Genomic DNA, 14,167 nt, shown 5'->3' with positions numbered 1-14,167 from the left:
ATTAGGTCTTAGTCACTACTCTTTATTCATATTGTCACTAGAGTAAGCTAATTTTCTCATTTAAACTATGTTCATGATGTAACTCTGATGTGTGAAATGCTGCATGTGTGAAACACTGGTCCGATGTAAGAGAGGGCCTGATGGCCCTAATCTGATCAGGTTAAATAAAGAAATAAATAAATAAATAAATAAATACAGAACCTGCAACGTGCAGTCGTGCATTATCCTGCTGAAATGTGCGGTTTCGCAGGGATAGAAAGAAGGGTAGAGCCACGGGTCGTAACACATCTGAAATATAACGTCCACTGTTCAAAGTGCCGTCAATGCGAACAAGACGTGACCGAGACGTGTAACCAGTGGCACCCCATACCATCACGCCGGGTGATACGCCAGTATGGCGATGACGAATACACACTTCCAATGTGCGTTCACCGTGATGTCGCCAAACACGGATGCGACCATCATGATGCTGTAAACAGAACCTGGATTCATCCGAAAAAATGACGTTTTGCCATTCGTGCTCCCAGGTTCGTCGTAGAGTACACCATCGCAGGCACTCCTGTCTGTGATGCAGCGTCAAGGGTAACCGCAGCCATGGTCTCCGAGCTGATAGTCCATGCTTCTGCAAACGTCGTCGAACTGTTCGTGCAGATGGTTGTTGTCTTGGAAACGACCCCATCTGTTGACTCAGGGATCGAGACGTGGTTGCACGATCCGTTACAGCCATGCGGATAACATGCCTGTCATCTCGACTGCTAGTGATACGAGGTCGTTGGGATCCAGTACGGCGTTCCGTATTACCCTCCTGAACCCACCGATTCCATATTCTGCTAACATTCATTGGATCTCGATCAACGCGAGCAGCAATGTCGCGATACGATAAACCGCAATCGCGATAGGCTACAATCCGACCTTTATCAAACTCGGAAACGTGATAGTAGGCATTTCTCCTCTTTACACGAGGCATCACAACAACATTTCACCAGGCAACGCCGGTCAACTGCTGTTTGTGTATGAGAAATCGGTTGGAAACTTCCCTCATGTCAGCACGTTGTAGGTGTCGCCACGGGCGCCAGCCTTGTGTGAATTTTCTGAAAAGGTAATCATTTGTATATCACAGCATCTTCTTCCTGTCGGTTAAATTTCGCGTCTGTAGCACGTCATCTTCGTGGTGTAGCAATTTTAATGGCCAGTAGTGTATGTCCTATTGTATGCCCATGCCTGTTCAGCATCGTAATTAATCGCCTAGAATTTGTTTAAGACCTTATAGCTAATCCGAGGGTTAAATCCTTCGCAGTATTGCATCTACCTTTTTTACCAGTTTAAATAGTGTCGCTGCCAGTGACGTCATTTTGAATGCGATCTCGCCGTGCGGGGTAGCCGCGTGGTCTGGGGCGCCTTGTCACGGTTCTCGCGGCTCCCCCCTTCGGAGGTTTGAGTCCTCTCTCGGACATGGGTGTGTGTGTTGTCCTTAACGCAAGATAGTCTAAGTTAGCTTCATTAGTGCGTAAACTTAGGGATCGATGACCTCAGCAGTTTGGTCCCATAAGACCCTACCACAAAATACAAATTGAATGCCATCTCCTGTTATAAATGTTGGTTTTCAGCGTTGGGTCCAGCAATGAAGTGTGCAAATTCATATAATTTCTCAGGAGTCTCGTATTCTCCGTGAATTATGTTATCAGCTGTTAAGTGACTCGGCAACGATTCGCAACTCACCCGTTTTATGCAGTTCCTTAAATGAAACGATGTATCATCAGATTTTATTGTTCTATTTTATTTTCAAATATTCGGAGTTATTTGTTATTACAGATAAATGGATGTGTGAATTGAAAACAATTTGTTCACACTGTGGTGGAGCAGATACTACTATTGTCCTGTGGCCAGCAAAACCTTTCGCTGTTTTTTTCCTAGTGTCTGCGTTGGTAATTTTTCTTCAGGGTCTATTTTATGCTCTCCGAATTCAAATATTAGAACTTTCTATCTGGGAAAGTACAACACATGACTTCATTACATAACTTTATTATATTATATTACTTCTCTATTTAAAAAATCCACACCTCCAGAGCTAAAATTAAGCAACTACTTATTTTGCGAACAGAAAGGCTAAGTGGAATATTCCGCCCGCCTCGTCTGGTACAGGCCATAATGTATTATGAATGTCTGTCTTTAGCGAACGCAGAAGAGCTTCTGTGAAGTTTGGAAGGTAGAAGACGAGGTACTGGATTAAGCAAAGCTGTGAGTCGTGCTTGGGCAGCTCAGTTGGTAGATCACTCTCTCCCGAAAGGCAAAGCTCCCGAGTTCGAGTCTTGGTCTAGCACACAGTTTTAATCTGCCAGCGCACACTTCGCTGCAGAGCGAAAACCTCATTCTGCAAACATCCCCCAAGCTGTGGCTAATGGGTTGTCAGTCGTGCTTGGGTAGTTCACATGATAGAGCACTTGCCGGCGAAAGTCAAAGGTCCCGAGTTCGAGTTTCCGTCCGGCACACAGTTTTAATCTGCCAGGAAGATTCATATCAGCTCACACTCCACTGCAGAGTGAAAATCTCATTCTCGTAAATGAACGATAATATTAATTGAATGTTTGGTCAGTTCTTTGTTGAAAACCTTCACGAAGTTCAATTGATTACCTAAATAAAACATTACTATTAGTGATATATGAGCCAGAATTCAGGTTTAAATACAAGTTGGTGGCAATTTTTCAGATTCACAGAATATAGCTTAAGAGCAAAATTTCAGTTTACATTCATCAACATACCAAACTAAATTTCTACAAAAACTCTGTAAGGTACACAGTTGGTGATTACATTTTTCGCTTAAAATACAAACATTCATCTTTCGTAGTAATCATTTGCTAACAAAGTTTATCATGATACATTTTTAGTATTCGTAGAGATGATCGGATGGAGCAAGTGGTTGAGTTTTAGGCAGGGGTTGCTTGCTGCCGTTTAGGTGTAGCTAACTGTAGCTCTACAATATAAGCCACTCCTCACCGGATGCCGAAGAATATGACAAATTCCAAAATTAACGTAATTAATTAATTATTACCAATATAGAAGACTTCATATGGATTAATACATTGCTTTTGACAGTGAGGAGTTTCGACTCATAATCTCGACTTAATGCAATATGTTGTTGTTGTTGTGGTCTTCAGTCCTGAGACTGGTTTGATGCAGCTCTCCATGCTACTCTATCCTGTGCAAGCTTCTTCATCTCCCAGTACCTACTGCAACCTACATCCTTCTGAATCTGCTTAGTATATTCATCTCTTGGTCTCCCCCTATGATTTTTACCCTCCACACTGCCCTCCAATACTAAATTTGTGATCCCTTGACGCCTCAGAACATGTCCTACAAACCGATCCCTTCTTCTGGTCAAGTTGTGCCACAAACTTCTCTTCTCCCCAATCCTATTCAATACTTCCTCATTAGTTATGTGATCTACCCATCTAATCTTCAGCATTCTTCTGTAGCACCACATTTCAAAAGCTTCTATTCTCTTCTTGTCCAAACTATTTACCGTCCATGTTTCACTTCCATACATGGCTACACTCCATACAAATACTTTCAGAAATGACTTCCTGACACTTAAATCTATACTCGATGTTAACAAATTTCTCTTCTTCAGAAACGCTTTCCTTGCCATTGCCAGTATACATTTAATATCCTCTCTACTTCGACCGTCATCAGTTATTTTGCTCTCCAAATAGCAAAATTTCTTTACTACTTTAAGTGTCTCATTTCCTAATCTAATTCCCTCAGCATCACCAGACCAAATTCGACTACATTCCACTATCCTTGTTTTGCTTTTGTTGATGTTCATCTTATAACCTCCCTTCAAGACACCATCCATTCCTTTCAACTGCTCTTCCAAGTCCTTCGCTGTCTCTGACAGAATTACAATGTCATCGGCGAACCTCAACATTTTTATTTCTTCTCCATGGATTTTAATACCTTCTGCGAATTTTTCTTTTGTTTCCTTTACTCCTTGCTCAATATACAGATTGAATAACATCGGGGAGAGGCTACAACCCTGTCTTACTCCCTTCCCAACCACTGCTTCCCTTTCATGTCCCTCGACTCTTATAACTGCCATCTGGTTTCTGTACAAATTGTATATAGCCTTGCGCTCCCTGTATTTTACACCTGCCACCTTTAGAATTTTAAAGAGAGTATTCCAGTCAACATTGTCAAAAGCTTTCTCTAAGTCTACAAATGCTAGAAACGTAGGTTTGTCTTTCCTTAATCTTTCTTCTAAGATAAGTCGTAAGGTCAGTATTGCCTCACGTGTTCCAGTATTTCTACGGAATCCAAACTGATCTTCCCCGAGGTCGGCTTCTACTAGTTTTTCCATTCGTCTGTAAAGAATTCGTGTTAGTACTTTGCAGCTGTGGCTTATTAAGTGATTGTTCGGTAATTTTCACATCTGTCAACACCCGCTTTCTTTGGGATTGGAATTATTATATTCTTCTTGAAGTCTGAGGGTATTTCGCCTGTTTCATACATTTTGCTCACCAGATGGTAGAGTTTTGTCAGGACTGGCTCTCCCAAGGATGTCAGTAGTTCCAATGGAATGTTGTCTACTCCGGGGGCCTTATTTCGACTCAGGTCTTTCAGTGCTCTGTCAAACTCTTCACGCAGTATCGTATCTCCCATTTCATCTTCATCTACATCCTCTTCCATTTCCATAATATTGTTCTCAAGTGCATCGCCCTTGTATAGACCCTCTATATACTCCTTCCACCTTTCTGCTTTCCCTTCTTTGCTTAAAAATGGTTCAAATGGCTCTGAGCACTATGGGACTCAACTGCTGAGGTCATTAGTCCCCTAGAACGTAGAACTAGATAAACCTAACTAACCTAAGGACATCACAAACATCCATGCCCGAGGCAGGATTCGAACCTGCGACCGTAGCGGTCTTGCGGTTCCAGACTGCAGCGCCTTTAACCGCACGGCCACTTCGGCCGGCCTTCTTTGCTTAGAACTGGGTTTCCATCTGAGCTCTTGATGTTCATACAAGTGGTTCTCTTATCTCCAAAGGTCTCTTTAATTTTCCTGTAGGCAGCATCTATCTTACCCCTAGTGAGATAAGCCTCTACATCCTTACATTTGTCCTCTAGCCATCCCTGCTTAGCCATTTTGCACTTCCTGCGATCTCATTTTTGAGTCGTTTGTATTCCTTTTTGCCTGCTTCATTTACTGCATTTTTATATTTTCTCCTTTCATCAATTAAATTCAATATTTCTTCTATTACCCAAGGATTTCTACTAGCCCTCGTCTTTTTACCTACTTGATCCTCTGCTGCCTTCACTACTTCACCCTCAAAGCTACCCATTCTTCTTCTACTATATTTGTTTCCCCCATTCCTGTCAATTGTTCCCTAATGCTCTCTCTGAAACTCTGTACAACCTCTGGTTCTTTCAGTTTATCCAGGTCCCATCTCCTTAAATTCCAACCTTTGTGCAGTTTCTTCAGTTTTAATCTACAGGTCATAACCAATAGATTGTGGTCAGAGTCCACATCTGCCCCTGGAAATGTCTTACAATTTAAAACCTGGTTCCTAAATCTCTGTCTTACCATTATATAATGTATCTGATACCGTTTAGTATCTCCAGGCTTCTTCCATGTATACAACCTTCTATCATGATTCTCAAACCAAGTGTTAGCTATGATTAAGTTGTGCTCTGTGCAAAATTCTATCAGGCGGCTTCCTCTTTCATTTCTTAGCCCCAATCCATATTCACCTACTACGTTTCCTTCTCTCCCTTTTCCTACACTCGAATTCCAGTCACCCATGACTATTAAATTTTCGTCTCCCTTCACTATCTGAATAATTTCTTTTATTTCATCATACATTTCTTCAATTTCTTCGTCATCTGCAGAGCTATTTGGCATATAAACTTGTACTACTGTAGTAGGTGTGGGCTTCGTATCTATCTTGGCCACAATAATGCGTTCACCATGCTGTTTGTAGTAGCTTACCCGCATTCCTATTTTCCTATTCATTATTAAACCTACTCCTGCAGTACCCCTATTTGATTTTGTGTTTATAACCCTGTATTCACCTGACCAAAAGTCTTGTTCCTCCTGCCACCGAACTTCACTATCTCCCACTATATCTAACTTTAACCTATCCATTTCCCTTTTTAAATTTTCTAACCTACCTGCCCGATTAAGGGATCTGACATTCTACGCTCCGATCCGTAGAACGCCAGTTTTCTTTCTCCTGATAACGACATCCTCTTGAGTAGTCCCCGCCCGGAGATCCGAATGGGGGACTATTTTACCTCCGGAATATTTTACCCAAGAGGACGTCATCATCATTTAACCATACAGTAAAGCTGCATGCCCTCGGGAAAAATTACGGCCGTAGTTTCCCCTTGCTTTCAGCCGTTCGCAGTACCAGCACAGCAAGGCCGTTTTGGTTATTGTTACAAGGCCAGATCAGTCAATCATCCAGACTGTTGCCCTTGCAACTACTGAAAAGGCTGCTGCCCCTCTTCAGGAACCACACGTTTGTCTGGCCTCTCAACAGATACCCCTCCATTGTGGTTGCACCTACGGTACAGCTATCTGTATCGCTGAGGCACGCAAGCCTCCCCACCAACGGCAAGGTCCATGGTTCATGGGGAGGTAATGCAATATCCCGTACCCGATTTCAGAAATGAGTAAAAGAGATGCAATATCCTTTACTAATTTCTGAAATCGGGTACGTTATAGTTTACTCATATCCTGGGGATCAGTTGGGTCAGTTTTGTCCTTCTTTGCTAGTTTTCACTGCTCCTTCAAGTCCAGTAACTGTACGGTCACTACATGGACTAATTAGCTACCATGCATTTGAGATTGGTAGTCCTGTTATTGCCCCTCGGCAGACCGGTAAACTAATAACCCACACTTGTCAGTAGCAATGCCGTCTGTTAGACGTCACCGGAGTCCAGTTCTAATTTGACGTTAACTGCGTACCATTAACAGGACATATTATTGTTCTACGATAGACACTACAGCGGGTGTCCGTTATTAGTGCCACTAATAGATTCACTTTAGAATTGTCCGTTACATATCAGCCAACACATCAGTTAAATAACTATCGACACATATTATTGTCTGTAGTCCGCAGCTCGTGGTCGTGCGGTAGCGTTCTCGCTTCCCACGCCCGGGTTCCCGGGTTCGATTCCCGGCGGGGTCAGGGATTTTCTCTGCCTCGTGATGACTGGGTGTTGCGTGCTGTCCTTGGTTTAATTAGTTCTAAGTTCTAGGGGACTGATGACCATGGATGTTAGGTCCCATAGTGCTCAGAGTCATTTGAACCATTTTATTGTCTGTAAGCTGCCATCTTCACTTCATCCTTGACACCCACGGTTCACAATTAACGTGGCTGTCTATATTACCACTAAGCCCATATGACTGCATTAATTGCGCATAACCTTTACCATTCACACAAACTGTCTTTATAGAAGACATGTTTTCCAAAGACCACCATCTCATACATTTCTGAACTAGATCGTTATAAGATTACGTATCGTTTCTACGCTCTTGCTTTTATGTGAATGATCCCCACCCTTGTCTAAAACCGTTAGTTCTATTCTAGTTTTCAGTCAAGGATATTTCCAGTAATATGAATAATTTGTACCGTTTCAGAGAAATCTGTCCTTGTATCAAGATGGCAAAGTCTATCCGACTTCAATAGAAAGGAAAAAATATGTACTGATGGAGCCGAAAGAGAAAAATGTCATCGGTGAACGAATGAAGGATAGATAACTCACAATCGAGTGTGATTCGATATTTGTTAATCTATTCATTTGCAGTAAATTCACTGCTTAGTAATAATCATTTCCACAAAAATACAGTATACCTCAATTATTTATGTCATTTGTGGTACTTTGCCACATACGTCCATGACAAATGTATTTAGAAATTGAATTTAATTTTAATTTTCCTTCATTACCGAGCAAGCAACTAAATGCATCTACAACCTGCTTGTAACTAATCAATATGCTCCCACAGCTAAATTCAGTTTATTGGATAACGAAGGCTGTCACTTTTAGACAGACCTTAGTAATGCAAAGAAAAGACTGGCTTATCAATCATGAAACCTAACAAATTCTTTCAAGAACAGACAATTCCTAAATATACCAGATTACATCCAAACAAACTTATGTTCATTTTTACAAAAGCATTTTACTTCTCGTAAGTGTATTTGCTCACAATATTTTTCGAGTTCCTTTTGAGCATACATTACTTTCATGCGTTGCGTGTCAGGATATGACAAAAGACGCATGATAACGTGAGGTACGTCAGTAACGACATAGGGGCCAGAATACAGCAACTGCTACTTCTTTTTGCTTTCAGCTAACGTAGAAGACTCAGTGTGGCTTCGTACAAGGATTTTTTTTTCCCCTGCCTCAAAGTCTTGTACTCTCTTCGAACTGGTGTCAAAGTAAGAGTTTCTCTTCTCTGTTGTTGCGAAAGAGGTCATTTCTCTTGCAGTCCTGGCTTATTAACACATTCATTGTTCTTCCTGCCAAAAACTAGCTCATAGACAGTGCACTGGGTCGAGATATGGGTTAAGTTATGAAAAACATCCTGGAACAACAGCAAATAATCCGTCTATGCAGTTTCTTTACTTGACAAGTAAATGTGCATGATCCTATTGAAATCGAAGAATACCTGTATGGGATTCGTTTCAGAATGATAGCGTGATATGAGTCTCTGTTTGATACCATGAATCTCCAAAATTTGCTTCCATATCTGCTCGTGAAATTTTATGCGTTGTCATTCGAATTGCTGACTTGAGGAATTTAATTTCTAATAATCGTCGGATTACTGGGTGCCGGTTGCTCTCTTCAAGGCATATTCGAAAACAACCTATAGACTGTAATGACGCATTGGGCGTTTGTACGTGCAATAGGAGAGTGTTCACAAACGCCTGTCGCGTTCGACCTGTCGACGTTTCTCGACAAAAATAGGGTTTAATTTTCCCATTGAGTCTCGGTTTGAAGGTTTTTCCTTTTGACATATCAAACGTTTGCGTACCAATTGCTGTATTTTCCTTCGTATATTCAATAATTTTTGCGGCGCCTTTAGCCAAATCCTATGGGTGCACCAGATTACGTCTGCTTGGCTTCCTTCTGGAATGAAAACACACCAGTCACTGTTCCATGCATTATGGCGATAAAACAGTACACCATTATGCGCCACATAATGATTACTTACCATCTCCGTCGGGCTTATCACTAACTACCTTTCTTATGTCCCCTATCTGGGATAATTATCTTGTAGACATCCCACGTTTCTACACAGATGGAAGTAACACTGTCAGTACGTACCATCATTCATTAATAAACTTCGAATTCATTATTTTGACTATCATATTCCTCAGTCTCAGACAAACTCTCAAAAGATTATTTTATGCATGTGCTGGAATAACGACGGTATGGTGTACTACGAATTGCTTCCCTGAGGTGTAACCATGACTGCTGACGTTCACTGTCAACAACTGAGACATCTCGCAGACGGAACCCGACAACAACCACCAGGAAAACTGTGTAAAGTGATGCAACTCCACGATAACGCCCACCCTCATTATGCTAAACTAGCAAAAAACATTGTACGGGAGTTGGGTTAGGAAGTCATTCCGCACCCTTCTTATTCGCCTGACCTTGCGCCCTCAGTTTTTCACCTTTTCCACTCCCTATCAAACAACCTTCAAGAAACTTCTATTCCGGGTGCAAATGCGCTCCGATCACATCTCGACGAGTTCTTTGCCTCAAAACCTCGGGATTTTTCTAGTTGCAGAATAGTAAAGTTTCACCAGCGTTGTCAGACTGTGGTAAATTGTTAAGGAGAATGGTAGGTTCCCCATCTGTGTTTCTAATCTGAAGAAGGAAAACCCCAGGTCAATGGACAAAGCATCCGAGCTAAGGAACAATACTATGACATGTTAGGATGATACAGATATTGTGAGTTGACCAAAGTGTCATTGATTCTTTCACTGGAATGATAATCTTATTGATTGCTCTTGTATCCACCACCAACCGTACATTAGCCCCAGCTTTTGCTCAGCGATGGTTCAATAACCTGACTTTCTAGCATCTTCTTAATTGCTTTTGAAACAGCAGCACACTTTGGCCACGGAATGGGGTACGACGGCAAATAATTTGGTTCATGTGGCATGACATTTGGATGAGAAGAATATCCTTCGATCATTCTGAGTTTTGTTTAAAAACTTTTATGAATTCAAAAAAAAAAAAAAAAAAAAAAAAAACACTAACCAAATTGGTCTTTAGTAAAACTCTGTCACTCAGATATCTTGATCTCAATCTTTTACTCAATGTTGAGTTCATAACTGATTCAAGAATGCTACAGGTATACATGCTCCATCTCTCTCCCTATCAATCTAATTCTAATTTCCTGACAGTATTTTCCATGGCCTAAGTCTGTCTTCAGAGAGTTAACTGCCAACTCTTGCCCAGCAATCGTAAACAAGAAACTTTCCCATGGACGGGCTTATTGTTGTCTTGTTCTCGCGGAGAAAATGAAATCCAAATAGGAAGTCCACAATTAACATTTTTGCATTTAAAATATACTCATTATTGCTACAATGGCATGCGACGCTGCTAATTAATATTTTGGGACTGCGTGCCAAAGGCTCTCAGAATCCTGAAATTGCTGAGTGGCAAAGCAAGAACCTCCATTATCTGAGATTATCTTTCATACAATCCATGCAGCACCTGTGTCAGTTGTAACCATTACAACCATTACAGTAATACTTATCGTTACAGTATATGTCGCTGACTGAGGCATTGCCTTAGGCTGCCTCTTACAACCTACGTTACCAGAACATAATTCCTCTCATATATCTTGTCCGTTGTCATACCTGATTAGACTGATTTCGTTTTGAGCTCCCCTGCCCCATACCAAATTAGACTGATTTCGTTTTGAGCACCGCTCTCCGATTCTCTGACAAATCATTCAAAGTTAGACGTGGTCGAAGTTAGTTTTGCGAATGATTAGTCGAACAATAGTTCAGTTTTCTCTGTTTACGCCTATCAGAATAACTGTACCCTTTACTGCTACTACTATTACAATTATTTATTATCCACACAATTTTTGTGCCTTTCATTACGATTAGGACAACTACGGTTTGTATCACTTCGATAATTTGCTAGGCATCTTCATTGATCAGGTAAATGAAATCTAATACTGACGTGAATGTCTCAATATTCGATTCTGTCGTGTTAATTAATTTTTCTCTAATAAGCATCGGCAGTTTGGCCTTCAATATTCGGATGACATCTGGCTGTGACATGGCGTTCTCCCAATATTTTGTGTGTTCAGGTACTTGTCGAAATATTTTCTAAGGTTTCCCTTTTTGATTGAAGAGGTTTCATGTTAAAAACCTCTTTCGTTAATCTTTCTTGACGAGCATCTGACCAGTACTTAAGAAGGAACACTCGTTCAAAATCATCGTAACTATCATAATAATCAGGAACACTCATTGTCATTACTGATCCTTCTCCGTGGCTGCATCCAAGTACAGATTTTTGTGGCTCAGTCCGTGAATTAGGCACTGGTGCTCTAAAAGTTTCAGTGAATTCAATGGGCTGCACAGGTTCCTTATCACGCACGAAAACTTGAAACTGACGGTACCCAATTAGGTTTTCATTCGTCGTTACATTTGCAAAATATGTCACTACCTCTGCATTACATATCGTACTATGTGACGCTTGCGTTGTCTGATCGACCTGCATTCACAGTACCTTTCTCCGCAACAGTTCGGACTCAGAATTCACTTCGGAACTGGTTGTGAGAAATGGTTTCTGATTAGTATTCTTTCTTCATTACCGCTGTAGCATGGCCTTTACCTGCTGGGACAATTAGAATGTCTTTATCAGACTTTTAAATCTCGGACATCTTTCGTTTCAACTTCCATCGAACTACTACAACGTGGTTTGGTCGTAAGCAATATCCTGGATGATTCTATGCGTGCATGCTTTCTGCAGCTGGTTTAGGTAATAAATGCATTTCAGCTTCGACGTTAGCAACAATGTCTTTCATTCGTGTTCGAGAAGGTGCAACCACATAGTTTCCTTCTTTGGAATGCACTCGGAATGCATTCATTCTTAGACAAATTCTGTCAGGCTAAGAGTATGTTTCATGTCTGAAGATAGGAAAGCTACTCTCTCCTTTAGCAATGTATCGAATTTGTTCTTCTGTCTGTTAACTGGCCGGCCAGAGTGGCCGAGCAGTTCTAGGCGCTACAGTGTGGAACCGCGTGACCGCTACGGGCATGGATGTGTGTGATGTCCTTAGGTTAGTTAGGGGACTGATGACCTCAGAATTTAAGTCCTATAGTGCGCAGAGCCATTTGAACCATTTTTTTGTCTGTTAACTGATACTGCAAAATCTACTTCCATGGTTCGAGACGTTCAAGTATCGGTCTTGCTCCAAACGTGACACAATTTAGTGCCCTTGGTGGCTCAAATGGATAGAGCGACTTCCACGTAAGCAGGAGGTCCCGGGTTCGAGTCTCGGTCGGGGTACACATTTTCAACTGTCTCCGTTGATGTTTATCAACACCTCTGGACAGCTTAGAGTATTGATTTAATTATCATTTCACTATATCATGGTGTTGCATGGACTCCACGGGTTCTCTGCAATGTCGCATTAATGGCAAGGACTATGTGACCAGTTTGGATAATCAGGTCCATCTCTTGGTAGAATGCTTCTCTCGACGGTGATTCCGTGTTCCAAGACGACGGGGCCGCTGTTCACACCGCTTACATCGTTCACGATTTGTTTCTGTAAAGGAGATCGCTTATAAAACACAAATACGACCTATTCTTGAGTACTGCTCGAGCGTTTGGCATCCCTATCAGGTCGGATTCAGGGAGAGCATAGAAGCAATTGAGAGGCGGGCTGCTAGATTTGTTACTGGTAGGTTTGATCATCATCACGTGAGTGTTACGGAAATGCTTCAGGAACTCGGGTGGGAGTCTCTGGAGGAAAGGAGGCGTTCTTTTCGCGGATCGCTACTGAGGAAATTTAGCGAACCAGCATTTGAGGCTGAATGCAGTACAATTTTGCTGCCGCCAACTTATATTTCGCGGAAAGATCACAAAGATAAGATAAGAGAGATTAGGGCTCGTACAGAGGCATATAGGCAGTCATTTTTCCCTTGTTCTGTTTGGGAGTGGAACACAGAGAGAAGATGCTAGTTGTGGTACGAGGTACACTCTGCCACGCACCGTATGGTGGATTGCGGAGTATGTACGAGGGCAGTTCAATAAGTAATGCAACACATTTTTTTTCTCGGCCAATTTTGGTTGAAAAAACCGGAAGTTTCTTGTGGAATATTTTCAAACATTCCCGCTTCGTCTCGTATAGTTTCATTGACTTCCGACAGGTGGCAGCGCTGTACGGAGCTGTTAAAATGGCGTCTGTAACGGATGCGCGTTGCAAACAATGGGCAGTGATCGAGTTTCTTTTGGCAGAAAACCAGGGCATCTCAGATATTCATAGGCGCTTGCAGAATGTCTACGGTGATCTGGCAGTGGACAAAAGCACAGTGAGTCGTTGGGCAAAGCGTGTGTCATCATCGCCGCAAGGTCAAGCAAGACTGTCTGATCTCCCGCGTGCGGGCCGGCCGTGCACAGCTGTGACTCCTGCAATGGCGGAGCGTGCGAACACACTCGTTCGAGATGATCGACGGATCACCATCAAACAACTCAGTGCTCAACTTGACATCTCTGTTGGTAGTGCTGTCACAATTGTTCACCAGTTGGGATATTCAAAGGTTTGTTCCCGCTGGGTCCCTCGTTGTCTAACCGAACACCATAAAGAGCAAAGGAGAACCATCTGTGCGGGATTGCTTGCTCCTCATGTGGCTGAGGGTGACAATTTCTTGTCAAAGATTGTTACAGGCGATGAAACATGGGTTCATCACTTCGAACCTGAAACAAAACGGCAATCAATGGAGTGGCGCCACACCCACTCCCCTACCAAGAAATAGTTTAAAGCCATACCCTCAGCCGGTAAAGTCATGGTTACAGTCTTCTGGGACGCTGAAGGGGTTATTCTGTTCGATGTCCTTCCCCATGGTCAAACGATCAACTCTGAAGTGTATTGTGCTACTCTTCAGAAATTGAAGAAACGACTTCAGCGTGTT

General features: G+C 42.1%; 1 protein-coding gene across 1 annotated transcript in view; it reads left to right on the top strand.

Moving 5' to 3' along the window:
* LOC126094932 (transforming growth factor beta activator LRRC32-like) overlaps positions 1-14,167 on the top strand; it is a 50,908-nt gene that overhangs the window by 16,782 nt on the left and 19,959 nt on the right. The gene's annotated exons all lie outside the window — the stretch shown is intronic.

This window comes from Schistocerca cancellata, chromosome 8 (genome assembly GCF_023864275.1).
Source record: "Schistocerca cancellata isolate TAMUIC-IGC-003103 chromosome 8, iqSchCanc2.1, whole genome shotgun sequence".
In the NCBI taxonomy this organism is placed as follows: domain Eukaryota; kingdom Metazoa; phylum Arthropoda; class Insecta; order Orthoptera; family Acrididae; genus Schistocerca; species Schistocerca cancellata.
Note: the sequence above shows the minus strand (reverse complement) of the source record. Positions and strands in the feature narration are given on the sequence as shown.